Source organism: Moschus berezovskii, chromosome 24 (genome assembly GCF_049115385.1).
Source record: "Moschus berezovskii isolate FMDL1 chromosome 24, NW_MosBer_1.0, whole genome shotgun sequence".
In the NCBI taxonomy this organism is placed as follows: Eukaryota; Metazoa; Chordata; class Mammalia; order Artiodactyla; family Moschidae; genus Moschus; species Moschus berezovskii.
Genome location: NC_142483.1, coordinates 53,402,884 through 53,425,310, shown reverse-complemented (window position 1 = coordinate 53,425,310; position 22,427 = coordinate 53,402,884). Strand labels below are relative to the sequence as shown.

The window sequence follows — 22,427 nt, the reverse complement described above, 5'->3', positions numbered from 1 at the left end:
ACGCAGCTGTTGGGAATATCCGGTGTCTATGGCTACCACTGTGTCCTCCAGGAATTACCTTCAGTGACCTTGGGAACTGTTTTCCCCAGCTGACACCCCACCCTAGGCATCCACTGATGGATTGGCTGACGGGGGATACAAAGACTTCAATTCGGGACAACACTGGAGGGCCGTTAGAGCTCCAGAGCCCTGTGTAGGCTCAACTGAGGCCTCATTTCAACTTGCTTGGATGTCGAGCTTCTCTCTCTGCCCAAGCCTGTCATCTTCCCTCCCTTTAGATGTATCTCCCAAGAGTTCTTCCCAGTGAAACATCTGCTTGCAATTCCTTATCTGAGAATCTGATTCTAGAGCGCCCCAGCTAAGGCTGATATCACCAGAACCCGTGGACAGAACCAGTGGGCACGTTCATGGCTGCACCTCCAGCGCTCAGCCCAGTGCCTGGAGAGTGATGGGTGATCTGGAAACGCTAGAATGAATGAGCGAAAGATGACTTTGGCAAAATCAAGAGTGATTTCCAAATGCACTAGTGGTAAAGAATGTGCCTGCCAATGCAGGAGATATAAGAGACGTGGGTTCGATCCCTGGGTCAGGAAGATAGCCTGAAAGAGGGCATGACAATCCACTCCAGTATTCTTGCTTGAAGAATCCCATGGACAGAGGAGGCTGGTGGTCTACAGTCCATGGGTTTGCAAAGAGTTGGAGATAACTGAAGTGACTTAGCTCGCAAGGATGACGATCGAGATTCTGACTTTGAATCCTGGTCGGATGATGGGTCACTGTGGGGGAATATGATGGCTTTAGATACTACAGGTTCTCTCGTGTATGTTCACTGACTCATCCTGCGTTTTCTTCTTGGGCCTGTTTATCATGCCCTGTCTCCTCCCCTCTAAATACACGTAGTATGGTTTCCTGGAGGTGGCTAGTGTTTTAGGACATTTCAAATGAAGTATGAGGGGTCAGTGAGGATGAGGTCTGTTGACGATGCCCCGACATCCCCATCTAGTCATCTGAGCTGAGATTCCAGGTCTTTTGTTGGCCTGCAGGTGTCTGTGAAGCATGGCCTGCACTCCACAGTGATGAGTCCAAATTTAATGGCCTCGTTGCACAGCAATACATAAAATGACAATAGTTAGATTGGATGGGGGAGGAAATGCTCGGCTCTTTGAGCGTTCCAAATGTCATTTCTGGAGGTGTCTGGGGAGCGCTTTCATGGTAGAGACAGGAGCAATACCGCTTTAACGAGCCCAGTTTTCTGTAGCTTATGGCTTCCTTCCACCCACGGCAAATCTGATGGGCAATTGCTTTCCCTCTTCAGGTGGCCTTTCTGGGCTCTGAGATTAGGTCAGACACTCCTCCCCACTGTCAGGCAGCCTCATAAAGCTCCTTGATTTAATTGAAATTCCAGGCCATTAAGTAGTGGCCTAATTTGTTGCCTTGGACTGCTTCTCCTATTAACTTTGCCAAAGGTAAGAAGTAAACTGGATGTGAGCGTGGATCCTCTCCTGTGTTATGTTTCTTAAAGGGTCAGATTTGTATTTCTAGAAGAGAGAAGCCTTGAGTCTATTTCGAGGGGGAGGAGCACAGGGAATTGGGGTGGAGATACTTCAGTAAAACAGAATTATGGAAATAGGGAAGTGGCTGGGTACTTGTAGAGAATCATGTAGCCCCTCTCTGCACATTATAATCAGGGTGTGGGAGTATTACAAGTCTTAAATTTATAGGGCTGACTTAAGGCAGAGAGTTAAGTGCAATCTGGGCCAACTGAGGTTACCAAATATGAAGGTTTTGTAGGAGTCCCGAGGTTTCCCTTTTTAGAACAGACTCCATTTCCCTTGGTAGTAGAACGCCTGGGCAAGGGATCAAGGGAGAAAGTTAAGCTGTTGGTCCAGGTTCCTTACTTATTTTTTCCTTTTTAAAAATTAGAGGTGATTGTTTTACAATGTTGTATTAGTTTCTGCTGTACAACAATGTGAATCAGCCGTAAATATACATATATCCCCTCCCTCTTGAACCTTTATCCCTCTCCCCATCCCACTCCTCTGGGCATCACAGAACACTGAGCTGAGCTCCCTGTGCTAGACAGCAGCATCCCACTAGCTGTCTATTTTACAAACGGTAGTCTGTATATGTCAATGCTATTCTGTCCAGACTCCCTCTCTCTGATGTATGGGTCACTTGACAAGGTCTGTCACCTTTCCCATACTAAGAGATGTCAGTGAATTACAGCTGCCAAACAAAATCTTAATCATGGTATAAACTTCCAAGGTTATTAGGACTAGTTTGAGAAGGGTCTTCAGCCAGTGGAATTGGAGTTTCTGATCACATTCTGGCTGAATGCTAAGCTTTCCAAACACGAGGGACTCACAGAGGACCCAGCTCACTATAACCTATGATTGTGGTCGTTATTGATGTTCAGGCTGCCTGCTGCAGGTCTTTCCCTGGAGTCTGCTTTTAAGATAGCGAGAGGTCTAGATGGCATTTGGTACCAGCCACTGCCCATGGAATGTCACTCTGGGTAAATCCCCTAGTCTTCTTGGATCCCTCAAACAAAGCTAATCTGCCATCTGACATCTGGGCTTGTCACCTTTAATTCCAGGCTTCTGTGCTGCTGTCTCCAAGGAAATAAAGGGATGGATTTCTTTTCTGCTCTCACTTTATTCCACTCGTGGGTTTCTGCCCCACGAGGCATGGAGCTGCCACCTACTTTTCTGTTTAACAGTGCAAAGTCATTCCTGAGTTTCTGACCTGCCCATTTTGCAGTTTTAATTTTGGGGTGGAAGACTCCTGTGGAAACAAAGCAGCTTCTTCTTTATTTTAGATATTTATTTATTTCACTGCACCAGGATCTTCAGTTGAATGTGAACTCTTAGTTGAAGCATATGGGATCTGGTTCTGTGACTAGGGATTGAATCCACCTCCCTGCATTGGAAGTGCTGAGTCTTAGCCACTGGACCACCAGAAAAGTCCGCCAAACAGCTCCTTTCTAAAGCTATTAATGTTAGAAAGTTTATGAAAGTTCAGAAAGACTAAAAAAGCAACTGTTTCCTCGTGCTGGAATTTCAGCTATTGAAGACGGTTGTAGGGGAAGTATTCTGAGGCAGAGGAGCTGTTTCCAGGGTTCCCCCGACTTCCCCCTTCACCCCCACATCCTGAGGCTGGAGAGGGTGGGTTTGTTCTGTCCTATCCTTAGTCTTTCAGTGATGGGGCAGATGGCCTGGCTGGGCGATGGACCCATTTTGTCCAGGGGACACAGTCATATGATGGGGGCAGGAAGAGTGTCTATAAACATGAGGATCCTCTGGGGCCTTGGGATAATCAATACACCGAAATGTGTACGCAACAGAGAAAGGGGGAAAATGTATGAATCTATTGTTGTTTGTTCGCTGAGTTGTGTCTAACTCTTTGTGACCCTATGGACTAAATCTACCTGTCTACATATACAAATGTATACACACACACACATATTATTCGATGTATATGTATGCATGTGTGTCTATATGTACACGTGTGTGTATGTTTGTGTGTGCTCAGTTACGCAGTCCTGTCAGACTTTCTGTGACCCCATGGACTGTAGCTCACCAGGCTCCTCCGTCCATGGGATTTCCCAGACAAGAATACTGGAGTGGGTTGCCATTTCCTTCTCCAGGGGATCTTCCCCACCCAGGGATTGAAACCCATCTCCTGCATTGGCAGGTGGATTCTTTACCACTGAGCCACCTGGGAAGCCTCTGTGTGCGTGTGTGTGTGTGTGAAAGTCCCTCAGTGGTGTCCAACTCTTTGCGACCCCATGGACTATAGCCTGCCAGGCTCCTCTGTCCATGGAAGTCTCCAGGCCAGAATACTGGAGTGGGTAGCCATTCCCTTCTCCAGGGGGATCGTCCTAACCCAGGGGTTGAACCCATGTCTCCTGCATTGCAGGTGGATTCTTTACTATCTGAGCCCATATGGTCTTCCCTGTAATATATATGTATATTGCAGTAGAGTAATCTCACCAGCTAAAGCAGCAGAGCCAGAGAAGAGTTACAGTAGTGTGGAATAGTTGGTGTAGGAAAGTTAAAAGTCCATCCCTGGCCTCATGACCAGTGACAGAAACAAGGATTATAGCAGCTCCTCCTATTTTCTTGTTTGCTCTGTTTTGTATGTATTTACTTTTTAGCCATTTTCTTTCCTTTTCTATTCTAAGATGTCTTGCTGGTAGTGAACCACACAGTTTAATCCTCAGGTTACAATTTAACCCAAGGTGGGAACCTGGCAGAACTGGAAGGATAGTTGAAGATGGCTCAGTGATGGACAGGGCTTTGGCTCTTCCCTTTTGGGGTGAGGTGAGATGCATCTGTTTGTATGAGAGATCATTGCTTGTCTTGGACATTGTTGCTGTTGGAAACTTACGTATGTGTCAGGTGTATTTGGATGATGAGTGCTGAAGGGGTGGAAACTGTAGTCGGTAGGGTGGATTGATTCTCTCAACTGCCATTTTACTTTCTTGCCAGATGCAGAGGTTGGAAGGTTCCCACCCTCATTCCCAAGACTCTTGCAGCCTATTGGTTCTGTGAACCAATTAGGTTCCGCTGATTAGATGCACTCATGGAAAACTAGAAGGTGGAAGTGATTCAGAGTTCATTTTCCTCCTGGCAGATGAGGTCATAAAACTGCGCATGCCTGGAGGCACCAGTGGCTGCTGGCCAGCAGTTCCACCTGTGGTCCTCAGCTTCTGGGTCTCTCAGGCCATTGTGGCAGGAGCCGTGAGGGCAACAGCTTTCTGGCCTCTGGCTCACTCTTCCGTGGTGTGTCACTGAACTCAGCAGTCTTGTGGTAGGCCTGCATCTTCTGTTTCATCAGCACGTCTGGGATTTGGTAAGGTAAGCACCTAATACTTAATATAGTGCATACGGGCTCAGTTGCTTCAGCTGTGTCCAGCCCTTTGCGACCCACGAGGCTCCTATGTCCATGGGATTCTCCAGGCAAGAATACTGGAGTGGGTTGCCATGCCCTCCGCCAGTGTATCTTCCCAACCCAGAGATCCAACCTGCATCTTCTGCACTGCAGGTGGATTCTTTACCCACTGAGCCACCTGGGAAGCCCACTTAATATAGTAAATATCTTTTATTTTCTATCTATTTGTATTTCAATATTGTTGATTTACAATGTTGTGTTAGTTCCAGGTATACAACAAAGTGATATATATATATATTGGGAAGGGAACGGCAACCCACTCCAGTATTCTTGCCCGGAGAATTCCATGAACAGAGAAGCATGGTGGGCTACAGATCATGGGGTCACAAAGAGTCAGACGTGACTGAGCAACTAACACAGACATATATATATCTCCTTTTCCGTAAGTTTGCTTCCTGTGTCTGTGGGTCTATTTCTGTTCTGTTTGTCTTAATCACCTCTACGATCATCTCTGTGTCCATGCATGTTGCTGTGTATGGCATATTTCACTCTTTTTTATGCCTGAGTAGTATTCCATTGTCTGTGTGTACCACACCTTCTTTATCTATTCCTCCGCTGATGGACATTTAGATTGTTCCCATGTCTTGACTATTGTGAATAGCATGGTTCTGAACACAGGGGTGCATGTACCTTTCTGAATTGTAGTTTTGTCTGGATACATGCCCAGGAGTGGGACTGGTGGATCATATGATAGTTCTGTTTTCAGTTTTCTGAGGAACACCCACACTGTTTTCCATAGCGGTTGCACTGACTTACATTCCCACCAACAGCGTAGAAGAGTTCCTGAGCCTGGCCATCGAAAGGAGTGGAGTGAGTCCAGTGCGACTGAAGATGAAATGGCAGAGGGAAGTAGATCATGCCAACCCCTGAAGGCAGGGGAGGGTCTTGGGCTTAAGCCAAAGCACATTGGGAAATCTTTGAAAGTTTCAAGCCTGGAAGTGACATGAAGTCTCTAGTTGCCGCGGGAAGAATGGTTTAGAGGGGCGAACGTGGAAGAAGGAGTGCTACTTAGGAGGCTGCTGTAAAAGTCCAGGAGAGAGATGCTGTTTATAATAGAGATGGAGGCAAGTAGACCGATTCAAGATACAATTTGCAGGTAGAATGATTTTTTTTGTTGAACTGGCCAAATATTGTTTATCTTTTTCTCTTAATTAAACGACTTCTCAGTATACAATAAAATTGACCTTTTTGGGTGTCTGGGTCAAAATATGGGTCTAAATATTTTAACACCTCTAGATTCATGCGGCTAGCACCACACTTAGGATTCAGAACAGCTTCATTGCCCTCACAAAGTCCTCCTCGCGCTATTCTTCTGTAGTCACACCCAACCCCTTCATGCCTGACAGAGCTAGAAGGGTGGGAAACTGAACCCAGACAGAACAGTTATGCATCTGGATCCCAATTGTCTGACCAGCAGTCCTTCTTTACTCAGGAGCATCTAACCAGGCCTAGCCTTTCTCTCAGTTTATTTCAACCTCCTGGCCTGTCGTAGGATTCCTACAGTAAGCCCAGTCCCTCTCTGAGGCAAAAAACGTGCAAGAAAAGCCTTAAGAGCCACATGAGCTGACCAAAAATTTCCACCTCCTGAGACATATCCACAAAGTTAGTAATGGGGGACAGTAATTTATTTTTAGGCAATAAATAATTTAGGTCAGAATACTCCAGGTAGGATTGCATTATAGCTGAAAACAAACCTCAGTTTGGATGGTGATAAAGTGATTTCAATAAGCATCATTGCTAAAAGCATAAGCATTTTAATTAGCTCATCTGTAACTCTGCAGGGCCTGCAGAGATGTAAATATACATATGTATTCATGATACAGATTGTTGTGAATATGTCTGTCATTAGTTGCATCTCTCTCCCCTCCTTTCCTATTATTGTCGTGTCACAAAATATCTTCTACCTCTTGAGTGAGAGGAGAGTTCTGTTTACTTATATTCTGGGGTCTTAGAAGATGGACACGATTGTTTTTTTTGGGAAGGGAGAGGGTCCGGGATGGCATGAAAGTGAAAGTCGCTCCGTTGTGTCTGACTTTTTGCGACCCCATGGACTATACAGTCCATGGAATTCTCCAGGCCAGAATACTGGAGTGGGTAGCCTTCTCCAGGGGATCTTCCCAACCCAGGGATTGAACCCAGGTCTCCCACATTGCGGGCGGATTCTTTACCAGCTGAGCCACAAGGGAAGCCCAAGAATACTGGAGTGGGTAGCCTGTCCCTTTTCCAGGGTATCTTCCTGACCCAGGAATTGAACCAGGCGGATTCTTTACCAACTGAGCTATCAGGGAATGGCTTACATTTTCTCAATTCACAAACTTCCAATATCACTTGATCTGGAGTTGCAACTTCCTTGTAAGGAAGTGCCGAGTCGATGGGGTCTTGTCCTGGTGGAGGCGCTAGAGGGCAGGGAAACGTGGGCACGTCCCTAAGGAAGTCATGTGGCCAAATTCAGAGGCAGTGTGGGAGAGGGCTGCCCGAAGACATTAATGTGGTTCTTTGGGGGCCATCAAAGTGGTGGCAACAGTAATAGTCTGCTGGCACCTCTAAGAATCTGCCCTTCAACCACTGTCCACAAAACAGGGTCCACAGCTGAGCCCCGTCTGAAGCCTCACGTCCCGCCACAACTCCTTTGCCGAACTCTCTTAGAATGTTCCTTCTGATACTGACTCATCTTTGGCCGGCCAGTTTAACCTGTTAGTCTTGGTTCCCTTTCTGGAGGGCACTGCCAGGCTTTGCGAGCCACAGAGAAGAAAGAGGAGCCGTGTCCCTGTCTTCAGAAGACAGCTGTCCAAACGCGGAGATAAAGGGAGGGATGGAGAGTCAGAGAAGGAAGAGCTAAGTAGGAGCCAGAGGAGAAGGAGAGCTGCTTGACTCCTCTCACCCTCCGCCCCCGCCTCCGTCCCTTCCCCGCCCTCCTTTTTGTTCTCGTATTCTCCACGCGGCCTCTCTATTCTCAGGCATGGGATCTTCCCAAGGCGAGAGTGAGTCCGGGTCAACTACTGTACTCGTCAGCCAGTGCTGTGTAACTCACTCTCTTCAAACACTGTGGCTTGACACAACAATAAATCTTTCTTGTCTTTCATGATTTCTTTGGGTCAGGCATGGAGGACTGGCCGAACTGGGTAGTTGTGGATCAGGGGTCTTATGAAGCTGTCAGGATGTCACCTGGAGTCCCCAGAAGTCTTGACCGTGGCTGGAGGAGCCCCTATCTAAGATGATGCATCACTGGCTGGCAAGTTGATGCCCGCTGTGGCGGGGAGGCCACTTTCTCCCTGGGAGGGCCTTACACAGGGTCTTTGTGGCATGGTGGCTGGATTCTTCCAGAGCAAGCAAGCCAAGACAGCCAGGGCCAGGTGAAAGTTATCCTTTTTATTGCCTCCCCTCAGAAATCAGGGGCTTCCCTGGTGGTTCGGAGGTAAAGAATCCACCTGCAATGCAGGAGACATGCATTCAATCCCTGGGTCAGGAAGATCCCCTGGAGGAAGGCATGGCAACCCACTCTAGTATTTGTGCCGGGAGAATCCCTTTGACAGAGGAGCCTTGTGGGCTGCAGTCCATGGACACGCAAAAGAGTTGGATTCTACTGAGTGATTAAACAACAACAATCAGATGTCACATGGCACCACTTTCTCCCCATGCTGTTCCTTAGACATGAACCCCCAGGTATGACCTGCTTTCAAGTGGAGGAGAATTGGCTTGTTTTTTCTTAAGGGAGTGGTGTCAAGGGATTGGCAGACACATTAGAGCCACTGTGTCTGTAGTTCAAGGGTTCCTCCTGAGGTCAGTCAGCATTCTTTCCCTCTTCAGTAATTTCTGAGGCAGAAACAGTCCCCACCATGGGGAAACAACTCCAGGAAATGCTGGGAAAAATGACTTCTCAGTAACCGAGTCCTTGCTCCCCAGTGTAAGAAAGTTCTCTTTTCACACAGCCTGAAGCTGATGCTCACCCTTGCGAGGCTGAAGGATGGTTCTCAAAAGCCAAAATGTGTTTGAAAGGACAAAGAAGATTTGAGTAGGGGAGATGGCCAGGAGAGACTGCTGTCAGTCAGGTAAGTTGTGAGGAGCAGGCCCTTTCTAAGGATGAACTTTCTGTGACAGTCCCTTTGCTCCCCTTGAAATGAAGTGTATTTAGACTGTGTGCTTATGTTTTCCTTCCCCTTGTGTGCTCTCTGTGGAATTCATTATCTCTGATTTAGTAAAGTGCATTACACACCCAAGGAGTCAGTTTAACTAATTCCAGCTCATCAGCTAACATCACTCTCCGCCCGTTGGTGGAATCTGCAAAGATGAGGTTTGACCTGCTGCTGTGAAAAATATGGAAAGGAGAAAGATGGAAACCGGAGCACGGGGTACTCAGCTCTTGGAAGGAATTGTCTGGGCTGTTTAAGGAATAGGTTTTACTTTTTTCGGTCTGTCATCATTTTCTCTGTTCACATTTTCCACTGGGACTTGTCTCAGAGCCAGCCGTGCTCAGGTTCAGTTCTGCCTGGCCACAGCTGTTCAGAATGACAGACTTCAGCTCAGGGTCTTTGCTTGAATCTGGTCACAGCACTAGGCATGCAGGGGACACTCCATAGATGACTATGGAGTGCAGAAGGAGGCTGGGGCTGAATGCCGACCTGAGTTCTAGCTCTCAATCTGTTGCTCAGCATCCCAGCACTTGAATCCTGTGGCGTCGATTTTCATTTCTGAGAAATGGGAGGGGCAGAAGTTGATTGAGGAGCCTTGGCATCCCCTGGTTCTGGGACATTTCTGTGTTTTGGAGGGATAAGAACCAGAATCACCAGATGTGACAATATCTAGAGAGATGCTTTAGCTTGAGGCCAGCTCTGTTGCTGAGGTGATGGTCCAGTCAGAAGGTAGATGCCTTTTGTGAGCTGGTGCAGGTCAGAGAGCCTCTCTGGACCACACTTGACTCATCTCTAGAATAAAAGGATGTGGCTGCTTTTCTGGCTCTAGGCTTTCCTCTTCCAAATGTTCCCTCCATCAGCAGCTATCCTGAGTGAGAATCCTATGGGATTACTTGGGCAGTGCCAGACTTCGGTCGGAGAAGGCAATGGCAAGCCACTCCAGTACTATTGCCTAGAAAATCCCATGGATGGAGGAGCCTGGTGGGCTGCAGTCTGTGGGGTCGCTAGGGGTCGGACACGACTGAGCGACTTCACTTTCACTTTTCACTTTCACACATTGGAGAAGGAAATGGCAACCCACTCCAGTGTTCTTGCCTGGAGAATCCCAGGGATGGGGGAGCCTGGTGGGCTTCCATCTATGGGGTCACACAGAGTCAGACACGACTGAAGTGACTTAGCAGCAGCAGCAGCAGCAGCAGACTTCGGTGGTAGAACACATTTAGCATGGTCCCGAGGTCCTGAGTCTCATTTCCTGAAGTGGGGCTGTCAGGATGGTGAGATACAGGCTCCTTTTCCATCAGGGAATCTGTGGTTTGAGAATGAGCCAAATTTGGACATTCAAGGGGCTGTTGATGCTGAATCTCTTAGAATTGGAGGCAATTTTACAGATATATATATTATATATTTATGCCTAGAGAATCCCACAGACCGAGGAGCCTGGTTGGCTATGGTCCATAGGGTTGCAAAGAGTCAGACATGACTGAAGTGACTTAGCATGCACACACACACACACACACATATGAATATATATATAACAACTTCATTTTTTTCATGAGCCCCAGAGGGACAAAATGAGCAACAGTTTAGCAAATTAATGGTTAAGCTCAGATTGGTCACTTTTAATTGAGTTTCTTCTCCTGCTCGGTCTAATTATGCTTTCTAGGAGACAAAGAAAAACTAAATCAAAGTTCCAGAGATTTCCAATGGCAGCATGAAGTGGGAGTTGTCTGAGGTGAGGTGCGGCTTAGTGCCTGTCACATAGTGGGTGCTTAATAAAAACGAGTCAAGATAATGACTGTGTGAATTTCTAGGAGATAAGTGTTACCAACTCTTTCTTTACTTTATTTTTGGTCACTTTGTGCAGCTTGTGGGGTATCAGTTCCCCAACTAAGGATGGAACCTGGACCCTCAGCAGTGAAAGCACCAAGTCTTAATCACTGGACAGCCAGGGAATTCCCTGTTACCAACTCTATCAATAGTAAGGTCTACTGTTTGTTTGAGAATGAGATGGCTGGATGGCATCACCGACTCTGTGGACATGAGTTTGAGTGTACTCCGGGAGTTGGTGATGGACAGGGAGGCCTGGCGTGCTGTGATTCATGGGGTCACGGAGAGTCGGACACGACTGAGTGACTGAACTGAACTGTTTGTTTGGTGGATACAAAGTTAGCAATAATTTTCCAAATCAAATTCCTCATCCCTTAAGCTCTTTCAAACCTCTTTCTGTAAATACCTCAGAGGTATTTTCCTTTTGTTTATTATTATTATTTTTACCATATTCATATATCAGTCCCTTTGTCTTATAACAACAAGACCTAGATACAAGCATACTATGGCTCATGTGAAAAAACTGGGTCACTTTCAAACTGATTAATGGGACTGGTCCAAGGGCAATTGTTCGTAAAGTTGATTCAGGATTTTAAAAAGAAGACATGCAAGTGAAAAATTATGTATCTTTATTGATTTAGGAAACTGCAGTGTCAAAAGTTATTTGCAAAAGTCTTGCTCCTTTTGTATTCCTAAAAAACTAATTTTCACTGTTATTAATTCACTACTTGTGTCCTAAATAAGGGTATTACAAATTTAATTGATTCTGAAGTCACTGATTTTGAAGTTAATGAAATTGTTTATTTCAGTAACTTCACTTTCGTTTCTTTTCTTCACCATTAAACTTGGTGATATAAATCCCAAACTGATTTGCCTAGCAGCAGAAGGGGCTAAAAATAAGAGATCTCAGTTCTCTGGAAATTTTCCAAATATATATCCTGGGTAATATACCAGTTCAAGACATTATTCTGGCTCTTTCTCTTGAAAGATGTTTTCTTTATGATTCCAATCTGTCTTATTATTTAAAGAGAAATTTGAGTCCTTGGTTTTCATAAAGAACATTTGATGCCTTCTCATTGTCCCCCTGAGAATCCCTAAATAGCATGGGATTCTCAGCTCCTGGTGATCTAGCTGCAAATCTACCTCCTTTTCCACATCCCTTCTTCTGCTCCTTGCTGTACACTGTTTCCTCCATGTCCCTCAAGTACACGACAAACTTGAGGAACAGCAGTGTATCCGTTATCTCCTGCTGAGTAATAAGTTACCCCAAAGCTTTATGTGTTGGTCCATGACTTCTGTGGGTCTGGAATCCAGGCATGGCTCAGCTGGGTTTCTCCTCTCACAAGGCTGCAGTCAAGGTATGGCTGGGACTATAATCATCTCAAGGTTCAGCTGGATCAGGATCTGCATCCAAGCTCATTCACTTGGCTGTTGGCAGGACTCCTTTCCTCTTGGACTTGGCTCTTTGTTGGCTGTTGGCCTGAGATCACCTTCCATTCATTGCCAAGGGTGCCTCTCATCCGAGAGAGCGTAAGAGCAAGAGAGAGAGAAAACCAACAGCCTGTAGGTCATGGTTTTTGTGATCTAATCTTGTCACCTTTTGCTGTTTCTTTTGGCTTAGAAGCCAGTTGCTAGGGTCAGCATATCCCAGTAGCGAGAGGGTTACACAGTCATGAACACTATGAGACAGAGGTCACTGGGGGCCCTGTCAGAAGCGGCAGGCCACACATGGTATTCGTGGTTCACGTTTGTGAAATATGTACTGTGCAGCAGGCATTCTGCTAAGACCTTTCTCATAGGATCCTCACAAAAGGTTCTTTTGAGTTGACAATGTTTTCATCTTCATTCTGAGGCTCAGAAACTTTAAGTCACTAGAGGCACAGAAGGGCTAGGTAACTAGCAAGTGGCAGGGGCAGGATTTGATCCTGATTGCCAGATTGCTAAGCCTTGAGCCAGGTTTCAAATTCCTCATTTCTCTGTCCTTAGAGGTCAGTGAAGGCCCTGCGACAGAGGATCCTGCGAGGTTCTGAGTAACAGCTGAGTGAATGAATGAGTCTAGATCTGGGTCACACTGCAGTGGCTTTTGCCCAAATTCTGGTCCTAGTCCTTGATCCAGTCTAAAGAATAAATAAATGACCATGTGGTTAGATAGAGCTGACTTATATTTAATTATTCAGGAGAGCTCTGAAGTTTAGGTTCTGGGTCCAAGAGAGGAGATGGGGTTTTGTAAATTGTTCTCATGTGGCAAGCAGATTTCATTGCTACAGAGAACTTCCAAAGGATATTCAGGAAATTAGACACACCAGAACCCAGGATCAGGCATTATGGAGTTAAGGAGAGACTGCCACGAGTTCAAGAGGAATATTAGCGCAGAAATTGGAACGTGGAATTGGCAGCTAATCGTTGGCAGGGTTTTTAATCAGACTTCCTCTTTTTAAAGAAGAACTGGAGATAGACTCGTGGTGTGTTTGTGGCAGTGTGGGTTAAGGAGGCGTGAGCAAGCAGAGTCTTGGCACAGAAAGATGGCTCTTCCTGCTCCCAGCAGACCTTGACTCCCCAACTCCTCTCTGTAGCCCTCCACAGTCAGGATTCATTGAGGTGTTTGGGCTCCTGTAGGAACAAGGCAGAAGGACCCAGATGTCCTGGCTGTTGGATAAGCCTGCCCTTATATGGGCCCTGTGACACTTAGCATTTGAGGATGTCCATGCAGTACCCAGAACTGAGGAGTAGATCAAGTACTTCCTCTTAGGGTCTTTTTTTTTTTCAAGTTTATTTGTTTATTTGATTGCACTGTTTCTTAGTTGCAGCATGTGGGATCTTTAGCTGTGGCATGCAGGCTCTTTGTTGTAGTATGTGGGATCCAATTCCCCAACTAGGAATTGAACCTGGGCCCCCTTCATTGGGAGCATGGAGTCTGAGTCACTGGACCACCAGGGAAGTCCCTCTCTTGGGGTCTTATTCATGCCTTATAATGAACCTCCAGAGTGAAACTGAAGAAGACTAAACAGATTTAACCCCCAACTAGCCCCTTCTCCAAGAAGAAACAATGTGGTAATCAATTCATCATGTTTTCCTGCTGACAATGGACCATGATGGATCCCAGTGTTTAATGGCATCAGACTAATAGTTGAGCAGCCACTGGGTTGGTGGGCTGTTAGGGCCAGGGTCTCCCGGGCTTGGGATCTGGGCTGTCAGCTGTCACCTCTCTGAAACTCTCTTTTCTGGATCCCAGGTGGAGATCCTGCAGCCCCCACCTTCAGATACTTCTTTCTGTTGATGTGATTGTGTTCTGAATTAAGACCATGGATACAAATGAAGCTAATTTGTTTCTCTCTTTGCAGCTGGCACAGGAAACATTCTGTCTCCCAGGTGCCATTTGCAACTGACCTCATACATTATTTATTGGTTTTATAATTTAGCCCAGCCTTTCAGATGCATGCAGGATGTCATCTGCTCCTGGGTATTATTATCTCCAGTTTATAAATAAGGGAACGAGGCCTAAGAAGTGGGGACGGGGTTTTCCGGGGTCACGCAGTCAGTCAAGGGGAGACTCGGAGGCAGGTTTCCTGACTCCGGACTCCGGGTTCTTTGGGCTCCCACACCTGCCCCATGCATGACTCCCCACAGAGTCACACTCGGGGCTCTCACTGTCCTTCTGTTATCTGGGCAGTGCTCTATTGTTTGGTGAGGTTGAACTGTGAGCAAAGGGCAAACTTAGGAGCCAAGTGAAGAGGTAAACTTAAAAAATAATTATTTATTTGGTTGCACTGGATCTTAGTTGCTGCATGTGGTATCTAGTTCCCTGACCAGGGAACCCAGGCCCCGTGCATTGGGAACACGGAGTCCTAGCCACAGGACCATCAGGGATGTCCCAAGAAGAAGTAACCTTAAGAAAAGAAGGAAGCCAGCATAGGGTAGAGGGGTTGTGTACCCATTTCCCATCTTGAAGAAATGAATGATTTAGTGACACAGGGGACTTGCCACCCAGGTGCAAAAACAGGGGAGGCAGTGCCCAGTCTCACTTCCTGGCTCCATCCCCAGGGTAGGTTGGGGCCACATCTCTGTTCATCATCTTTTCTTCAATGGAGCATCTCACCTTGGCTGAGTGACAGGGGCTGCTGTTCCCCCATCAACACCACTTACAGGCAGGGGGCTTGGCGAGAGGCAGTTACTACTCCTAAAGGTCTGGAAGGCAAGCAGAAGCGGCCCCGACAGTGCCATGCACCCTGATCATGTTCAACCTGAAGGTAAAGTCTGATCAACAGAACAAGAATGTGATAAGGAATGGTGTGTATGCCATTCAGACAGAACTTCCTCTGGCATGCTCTCCCTTGTCTTTTTGCCTCCTTGAAGTCCCCAACTTCCTCAGGATGGCCTCTTTGGACCCCAGAAGCCTTGCTCTACTGGAGTGTTCATCGTTACCTGCTTGGTCTTGGCAAGTTTCCACCTCTCCCATGAGTTGGAGAGCAAGTTAGCTAGTGTCTCAGACCATGTCATCTCCAGGGAGCAGGGGGAGAGAGGAATTTGCTCTTACCTGCGCTGGGTCTGGCCGGCTCATTCCCACTGTGCCACGCATTCAAACAACCCCCAAACTGAGATTAACTCTGCCAGGCCAAGACCCAGATTTGTAACAGACATCCAGCAAATCTTCCTTGAACCCGTCCCGTGGTCAGGCTCCGGGGCCGGACAGGTGTTACAGGGGAAGAAAAGGGTGACGTCAACACTCAAGCCCTGGGCCTGGCCTGAGCAGCCCCAAATGGGGCCAGTTCCGGTTCTCCCTCCATGGTTCGGAGGACAGGCCATAGATGCATGGCCTCGTGGTGGCGATGTGAGTTGAACTGTCAGTTTCCTCAGCAAAGGTGTGGGAAAGGAGTGGGGAGAGTTCCCTGGGGCAGTGTAGGCAAACGGAGCAATGACCACACTGCCGGCTGGACTGTACAACAGCTTTCAGAGTCCAGATGATGCTCTTCAGCCTTTCTCCAGAGGGAGAGCCTCACTGTTTTCCCAGGGAACCACCAGTCCTCTGCGCTCCATGCTTAATTACCTGTGTTCCAACATCTCCGTTCCATACCACGCCTCACTGGCAGCACCCCTGCATGGCCCTCGAGCACTTGTCCCCAAAGAGGAAGCTCTTCTAGCCTTTGTCTCCAGGATCTAAGTACCTTCTGCTGGCCCATCGGTTAGAAAAGTGGGGAGGCTTCTGAGTTACAGTTTGATGGGAGAGAAAGTGGACAGTATTCCCAGAGGGGGGCTGACTTAACGCCCAGAGGTCAGGAGGATCATGAAGACAGCTGGCACCGACTTGGCTTCTTTCGTAATTCCACGTACTAACCCAAAGGTAGACCCCCCTGAAGGAACCCAGCAGGTCAAAATCACTCTGAAGAGATTCTGAATAATATTTTTTTACAGATGATGCTACAGGAAAGCATCCAGAGAGAAATGACTCTTTATTTCCTATTACATTTACAGGACTCATTCTGGGGTTATAAATAAATTCTTCATCACTCGCTTGAAGGTAATAAAGCTTGTAGATTTTCTGCTCTGAAGTTTTATGTCCCCACTTGTCTTTTTTCCGCCATCCAGCTGTGTCTCACTTTACCTTACTCACCACTGGTTGGTGTGTGTTTAAGGAATGAAAAATAATTTTAATATTTGCCAAGGTAAAATATAATTAGGTTGGTAGATCTGCTGTTTAAAAGGGCATGAACAGAATCCTCAGACTAAATAGAAATTATTTCTGGATTGTCTTCTGTTTTCAATTATTTCTATTATCTATCTCTTCTATTACCATGGGTAATCAAGAAATGGATCATGTTTAAAAAAAAAAAAAGCCAAAACAGAACAAAGTAAACAAAAAACCACAACTCAGAAACAAGGTAGGAGGGAAAAAAGTGAATGAACCATATAGGTGCTTTGCCCACCGTCAGTCTCTTTATCCACCCATCCATCCATCCAGTGTTTCTAATGTGCCTGCATATGCAAGGCATGATTCTGCTAGGAACTGCGTATCAGAGTAGAAATCCCACAAGCGTCAAAGCCACACTGGCCTGAGTTAGAATCCTAGCTACAAATTTGTGCTGGTTGTGTTATCTACGAAACTCAGATTTGGCCTCATGTTGCTCAGCTACTAGGGTTTCCAAATCCCTTTCTTACAGGACTGTTAAATACCTCAACAAGCGCCTGGCATCTAAAGGGTTCCCTAAAGAGGCACCAGAGATCAAATTGCCAGCATCCACTGGATCATGGAGAAAGCAAGAGAGTTCCAGAAAAACATCTATTTCTGCTTCATTGACTATGCCAGAGCCTTTGACTGTGTGGATCACAATAAACTGTGGAAAATCCTGAAAGAGATGGGAATACCAGACCACCTGACCTGCCTCTTGAGAAACCTGAATGCAGGTCAGGAAGCAACAGTTAGAACTGGACATGGAACAACGGACTGGTTCCAAATAGGAAAAGGAGTACATCAAGGTTGTATATTGTCACCCTGCTTATTTAACTTATATGCAGAGTACATCATGAGGAACGCTGGGCTGGAAGAAGCACAAGCTGGAATCAAGATTTCCAGGAGAAATATCAATAACCTCAGATATGCAGATGACACCACCCTTATGGCAGAAAGTGAAGAGGAACTCAAAAGCCTCTTGATGAAAGTGAAAGAGGAGAATGAAAAGGTTGGCTTGAAGCTCAACATTCAGAAAACAAAGATCATGGCATCTGGTCCCATCACTTCATGGGAAATAGACGGGGAAACAGTGGAAACAGTGTCAGACTTTATTTTTTTGGGCTCCAAAATCACTGCAGATGCTGATTGCAGCCATGAAATTAAAAGACGCTTACTCCTTGGAAGGAAAGTTATGACCAACCTAGATAGTATATTAAAAAGCAGAGACATTACTTTGCCAACAAAGATCCGTCTAGTCAAGGCAATGGTTTTTCCTGTGGTCATGTATGGATGTGAGTTGGACTGTGAAGAAGGCTGCTCGCCGAAGAATGGATGCTTTTGAACTGTGGTGCTGCAGAAGACTCTTGAGAGTCCCTTGGACTGCAAGGAGATCCAACCAGTCCATTCTAGAGGAGATCAATCCTGGGTGTTCATTGGAAGGACTGATGCTAAAGCTGAAGCTCCAATACTTTGGCCACCTCATGCAATGAGTTGACTCACTGGAAAAGACTCTGATGCTGGGAGGGATTGGGGGTGGGAGGAGAAGGGGACGACAGAGAATGAGATGGATGGATGGCATCACTGACTCGATGGACATGAATTTGAGTGAACTCCGGGAGTTGGTGATGGACAGGGAGGCCTGGTGTGCTGTGATTCATGGGGTTGCAGACAGTCGGACACGACTGAGTGACTGAACTGAACTGAAACATTAGCTGTTTCCCTTGTTTCACTCTTCCTTATCTAGTTCCTGATTTCACTGCTATGCACCTTTGAGAAAAGTCACTTTAGAATGGAGCTTGCTGTGACCTTCCCGTCTTGCCATTTTGTGAAAAGAAGTACCTGAAGAAAATTCCAGTAGACGATACGGCAAGTAAGAGGGCACAAGGCGCCTTGCACGTTAACGTTTGCCGAGGATTTCTGAGTTCCTCAGATGACAACACAAACGTTCAGAGCTTGAGCATCCTGGGAACGGGGTCAAGGCAAATGACCTTGAGACGTCACCTGTGCGTTCGGTTACACTGAGCTGGTCTTGGGAAGCTGCTGCCCGAAATCTCCATCATGCTATGGGCAGATTCCTTGGGGAGCTGCCATCGCATTAGATAAGCAGATTCAGCTTCAGCAGCAGATGTGGTTTTGCATTCCCATGCCAGAATCTATCAGGACTCATCATGCCACCCACCTGGTTTGCTTCAGTGACCGCTAAATGCCAGAGTTTCCTGGCATTCTCTCAACTGGACATTCATCCCCTCTGGTTCCGTTCATCCTCTGTTCCTGGGTTTCTCAGCCCAGGGTTTCTGCCATTGTTGACCTTTCGGGTTGGATAGCTCTTTGTTATGAAGGACAATTCTGTCCATGTTTGGCAGCAGCCCTGGCCTCTACTCACTAGACGCTGGTAATACCCCCTCAGTTATGACAACTAAAAATGTCTCTGCTGCTACTCAGTCACTTCAGTCGTGTCCGACTCCGTGCGACCCCATAGACGGCAGCCCACCAGGCTCCCCCGTCCCTGGGATTCTCCAGGCAAGAACACTGAAGTGGGCTGCCATTTCCTTCTCCAATGCGTGAAATGAAAAGTGAAAGTGAAGTCGCTCAGTCGTGTCCGACCCTCAGCGACCCCATGGACTGCAGCCTTCCAGGCTCCTCTGTCCATGAGAGTCTCCAGGCAAGAGTACTGGAGTGGGGTGCCATTGCCTTCTCCAAAAATGTCTCTAGACATTTCCAAATGCACCCTTGGAAATGCACCTTTCCAAATGCATATACCACTGCTCTAGTGTAACCTTTCTTTCCTATTGTGCCCTCTGAAAATGTCACCAGGAACCGCATCCTTATCTTCATCTCTGGCTTTTCCTGCTTCACTTCTTTTCTCTGTTTGAAACTTGGTTCTCCCTGGGTTGTCTCAGATGAGGACTGTTTCTTCTCCTGCATCTTACCAACCCAAAGGTCGGGAGGTGATGGAATTGTCCTTGCTTCTCATCTCTGCACTGGAACAGGACTTTCTACTCTGCCCACAAAAACCTGCTCCTCTGAAACTCGTGCCATCTGACAATCTCTTCTTTCTTCCTGACGCATCATCCGCTGGCTGCTCCATCTTTCTCCCTCATCATGGGAGAATTTGGCACCTGACTGACCCTCTTATTCCTCCTCTGAACACTGTCCTCATTCTTGTGTCTTTAGCATCCATACTGATGACTCATCCAACACCGTGGCCTCTCAGTTCCTGATCTCATCTTTATTGACCTTTTAATTTTCCCAATAAATGATGGAGCACTGATGACTTGCCAGGCATTATTCTAACTCCAAGGGTTATAGAAGTAATGAGGTAGACAAGATCTCTGCCCTCATGAAATTTACATTATAAATACGCTCAGAGAAGTGCAAGCAATAAGCAAACAAGAAAACTTCATTTTGCGAGTTGATATTAAAGGAATAAAGAGGCTGTTTTGGATAGGGGATAATAGGGTTGAGGGGGTGAGTTTGCATTGAAGGATGAAGGATGCCCTCTCTGAGATGTGAAATGCTGAGTTGAGACTTGAAAGGTGAAAAAGGGTTGACCATGCATTCAAAGAGCCAGGGGCGAAAAATAGGAAGATGAAACCAGAAGTCCAAAAAGGTTTTGGAGTGGTAATGAGCATGGGGTGTTCAAGGAATAGAAAATTGGCATTAGTGGCTGGAGCGTGAATAGAGCGGATGGCTCTGGATGAGATATATCTATGAGGTAGACGTGTGCACCTTTGCTGATGTGACTGTATCCTGTGTGCACAAAATTGATCATTCTCCGCCATGGATTACACCCTATCATTGCTGGTCTGGGGCTGCTGTCTTTTACATTTTTAAATACATTATTTTCCCACCTTGTCTCTAATTTCCAATCCAGTCCCCCTATCTACAATACACTTCCATTTTTGTGTATTTATCTTCTGTACATATCATTCCATTCCACTTTCCATACATCCGTTTATATGCACGTATCCATGTTTGTTGTATTTCAAAGTACTTTTGTTAGTGGTATTGTGCAATTGATCTTGTTCTCTTTAAATTTTTCATTCAACTTCAGTTTTTGAGGTCTCTTCATATTGCTGTTTGTATCTATTCAATTTTGTTAACTAGAAATTAACATAGTGTTAATAATATTTGCTGCATAATATTCCATCATATATACCTACATCTTTCAATGATCTGGTCTTCCCTTGTGGTTCAGCTGGTAAAGAATCTTCCTGCAATGCAGGAGACCTGGGTTAGATCCCTGGGATGGGAAGATCCCCTGGAGAAGGGAAAGGATACCCACTCCAGTATTCTAGCCTGCAGAATTCCATGGGCTGTATAATCCATGGGGTCGCAAAGAGTCGGACACAACTGAGCGACTTTCACTTTCACTTTTCAATGATCTATTTCTCAGTTGGTGGCTACAGAAGTTGTTTCAGGTTATTTACAATAAACAACACGGTACCTATGCTCCCCACTGAGAACTACTCTGGGATAAAGTGGAAATGTTGGGTCATAAAATATAAGCATTTTTTAATTCCGCTAGCTTGATCTCCTAAATTCTATACCTGTGTACCCTTCTCATTAGAAAAGCTCTGATGGCTCAGTGGTGAAGAATTCACCTGCAATGCAGGAGACATGGGAGACATGGACTCGATCCCTGGGTGGGGAAGATCCCCTGGAGAAGGAAATGGCAGCCCACTCCAGTATTCTTGCCTGGAGAATCCCATGGACTGAGGAGCCTGGTGGGCTACAGTCCAAGCGGTTGCAAAAAGTCAGACATGACTGAGCATGCATGCATGTAATACTCATTAGCCGTGCATAGTTTTCTCCGTATTTATCACCAGTTCAGCTTAAAGCCCTCCCACGATGTGTGACATTATTCTCTGAATGCTCAGTCACATTAGCCATTCTATTAGTTTTCTTTTAAAAGAAATATCTTCCAGTTTTTGTCCTGCTCCAAACTGAACTGGTTGCTGTCCAGGGCAGCTGTCATCCAAGGTCTCCCTTCACCATCACTCTGGGGTTTTTCTTCTCTTCTTTCCTGCATTCGGGGGTTTTTACCTCTTCCTCTTTCTTGGTATACTCTCTCTTTGTTTAAAAATTTTTATTGGAAGATCGTTGCTTTGCACTATTGTTCTGGTTTCTGCCATGCATCAACAGGAATCAGCCACAGGTATACATATGTCCCCTTCCTCTTGAGTCTCTCTCCCAGCTCCCACCCTTCCCCACCCTCGAGGTTGACACAGAGCCCTGGGTTGAGCTCCCTGTGTCACAGAGCAGATGCCCGCTGGCTGTGTTTTACACACGGTGATGTGTATATGTCTGTCCTCCTCTCTCAGTTTGTCCCACCCTCTCCCTCCCACGCTGTGTCCACAGACTGTTCCCTTATGCCCACGTCTCCATTGCTGCCCTGCAGATGGGTTCATCAGTACCATCTTTCCCACTCTTTGCGACCCCACGGACTGTAGCCTACAAGGATCCTTCATCCATGGAATTTTCCAGGCAAGGGTACTGGAGTGGGTTGCCATTTCCTTCTTCAGGGGATCTTCCCGACCCAGGGATCGAACCCCAGTCTCCCGCATTGCAGGCAGACGCTTTACCATCTGAGCCACCAGGGAAGCCCTCTAATTCCATACACCTGTGTTAATACACTGTATTTATTTTTCTCTTTCTGACTTACTTTGCTCTAGGTTCATCCACCTCATTAGGACTCACTCAAATGCATTCTTTTTTTAATGCCGAGTAACATTCCATTGCATAAAATATATGTAATGCTTCATAAATTTGCATGTCATCCTGGCACAGGGACCCTGATAATCTTCTCTGTATTGCTCCAGTTTTAGTACATGTGCTGTCGAAGCAAGCAC

The 22,427-nt window shown here is 46.3% G+C and overlaps 1 non-coding gene across 1 annotated transcript; it reads right to left on the bottom strand.

Moving 5' to 3' along the window:
• Positions 1-22,320: 22,320 nt before the first annotated feature.
• Positions 22,321-22,427, bottom strand: LOC129548227 (U6 spliceosomal RNA). The gene has a single exon (XR_008684305.2). It is a non-coding gene; the product is annotated as a U6 spliceosomal RNA (small nuclear RNA).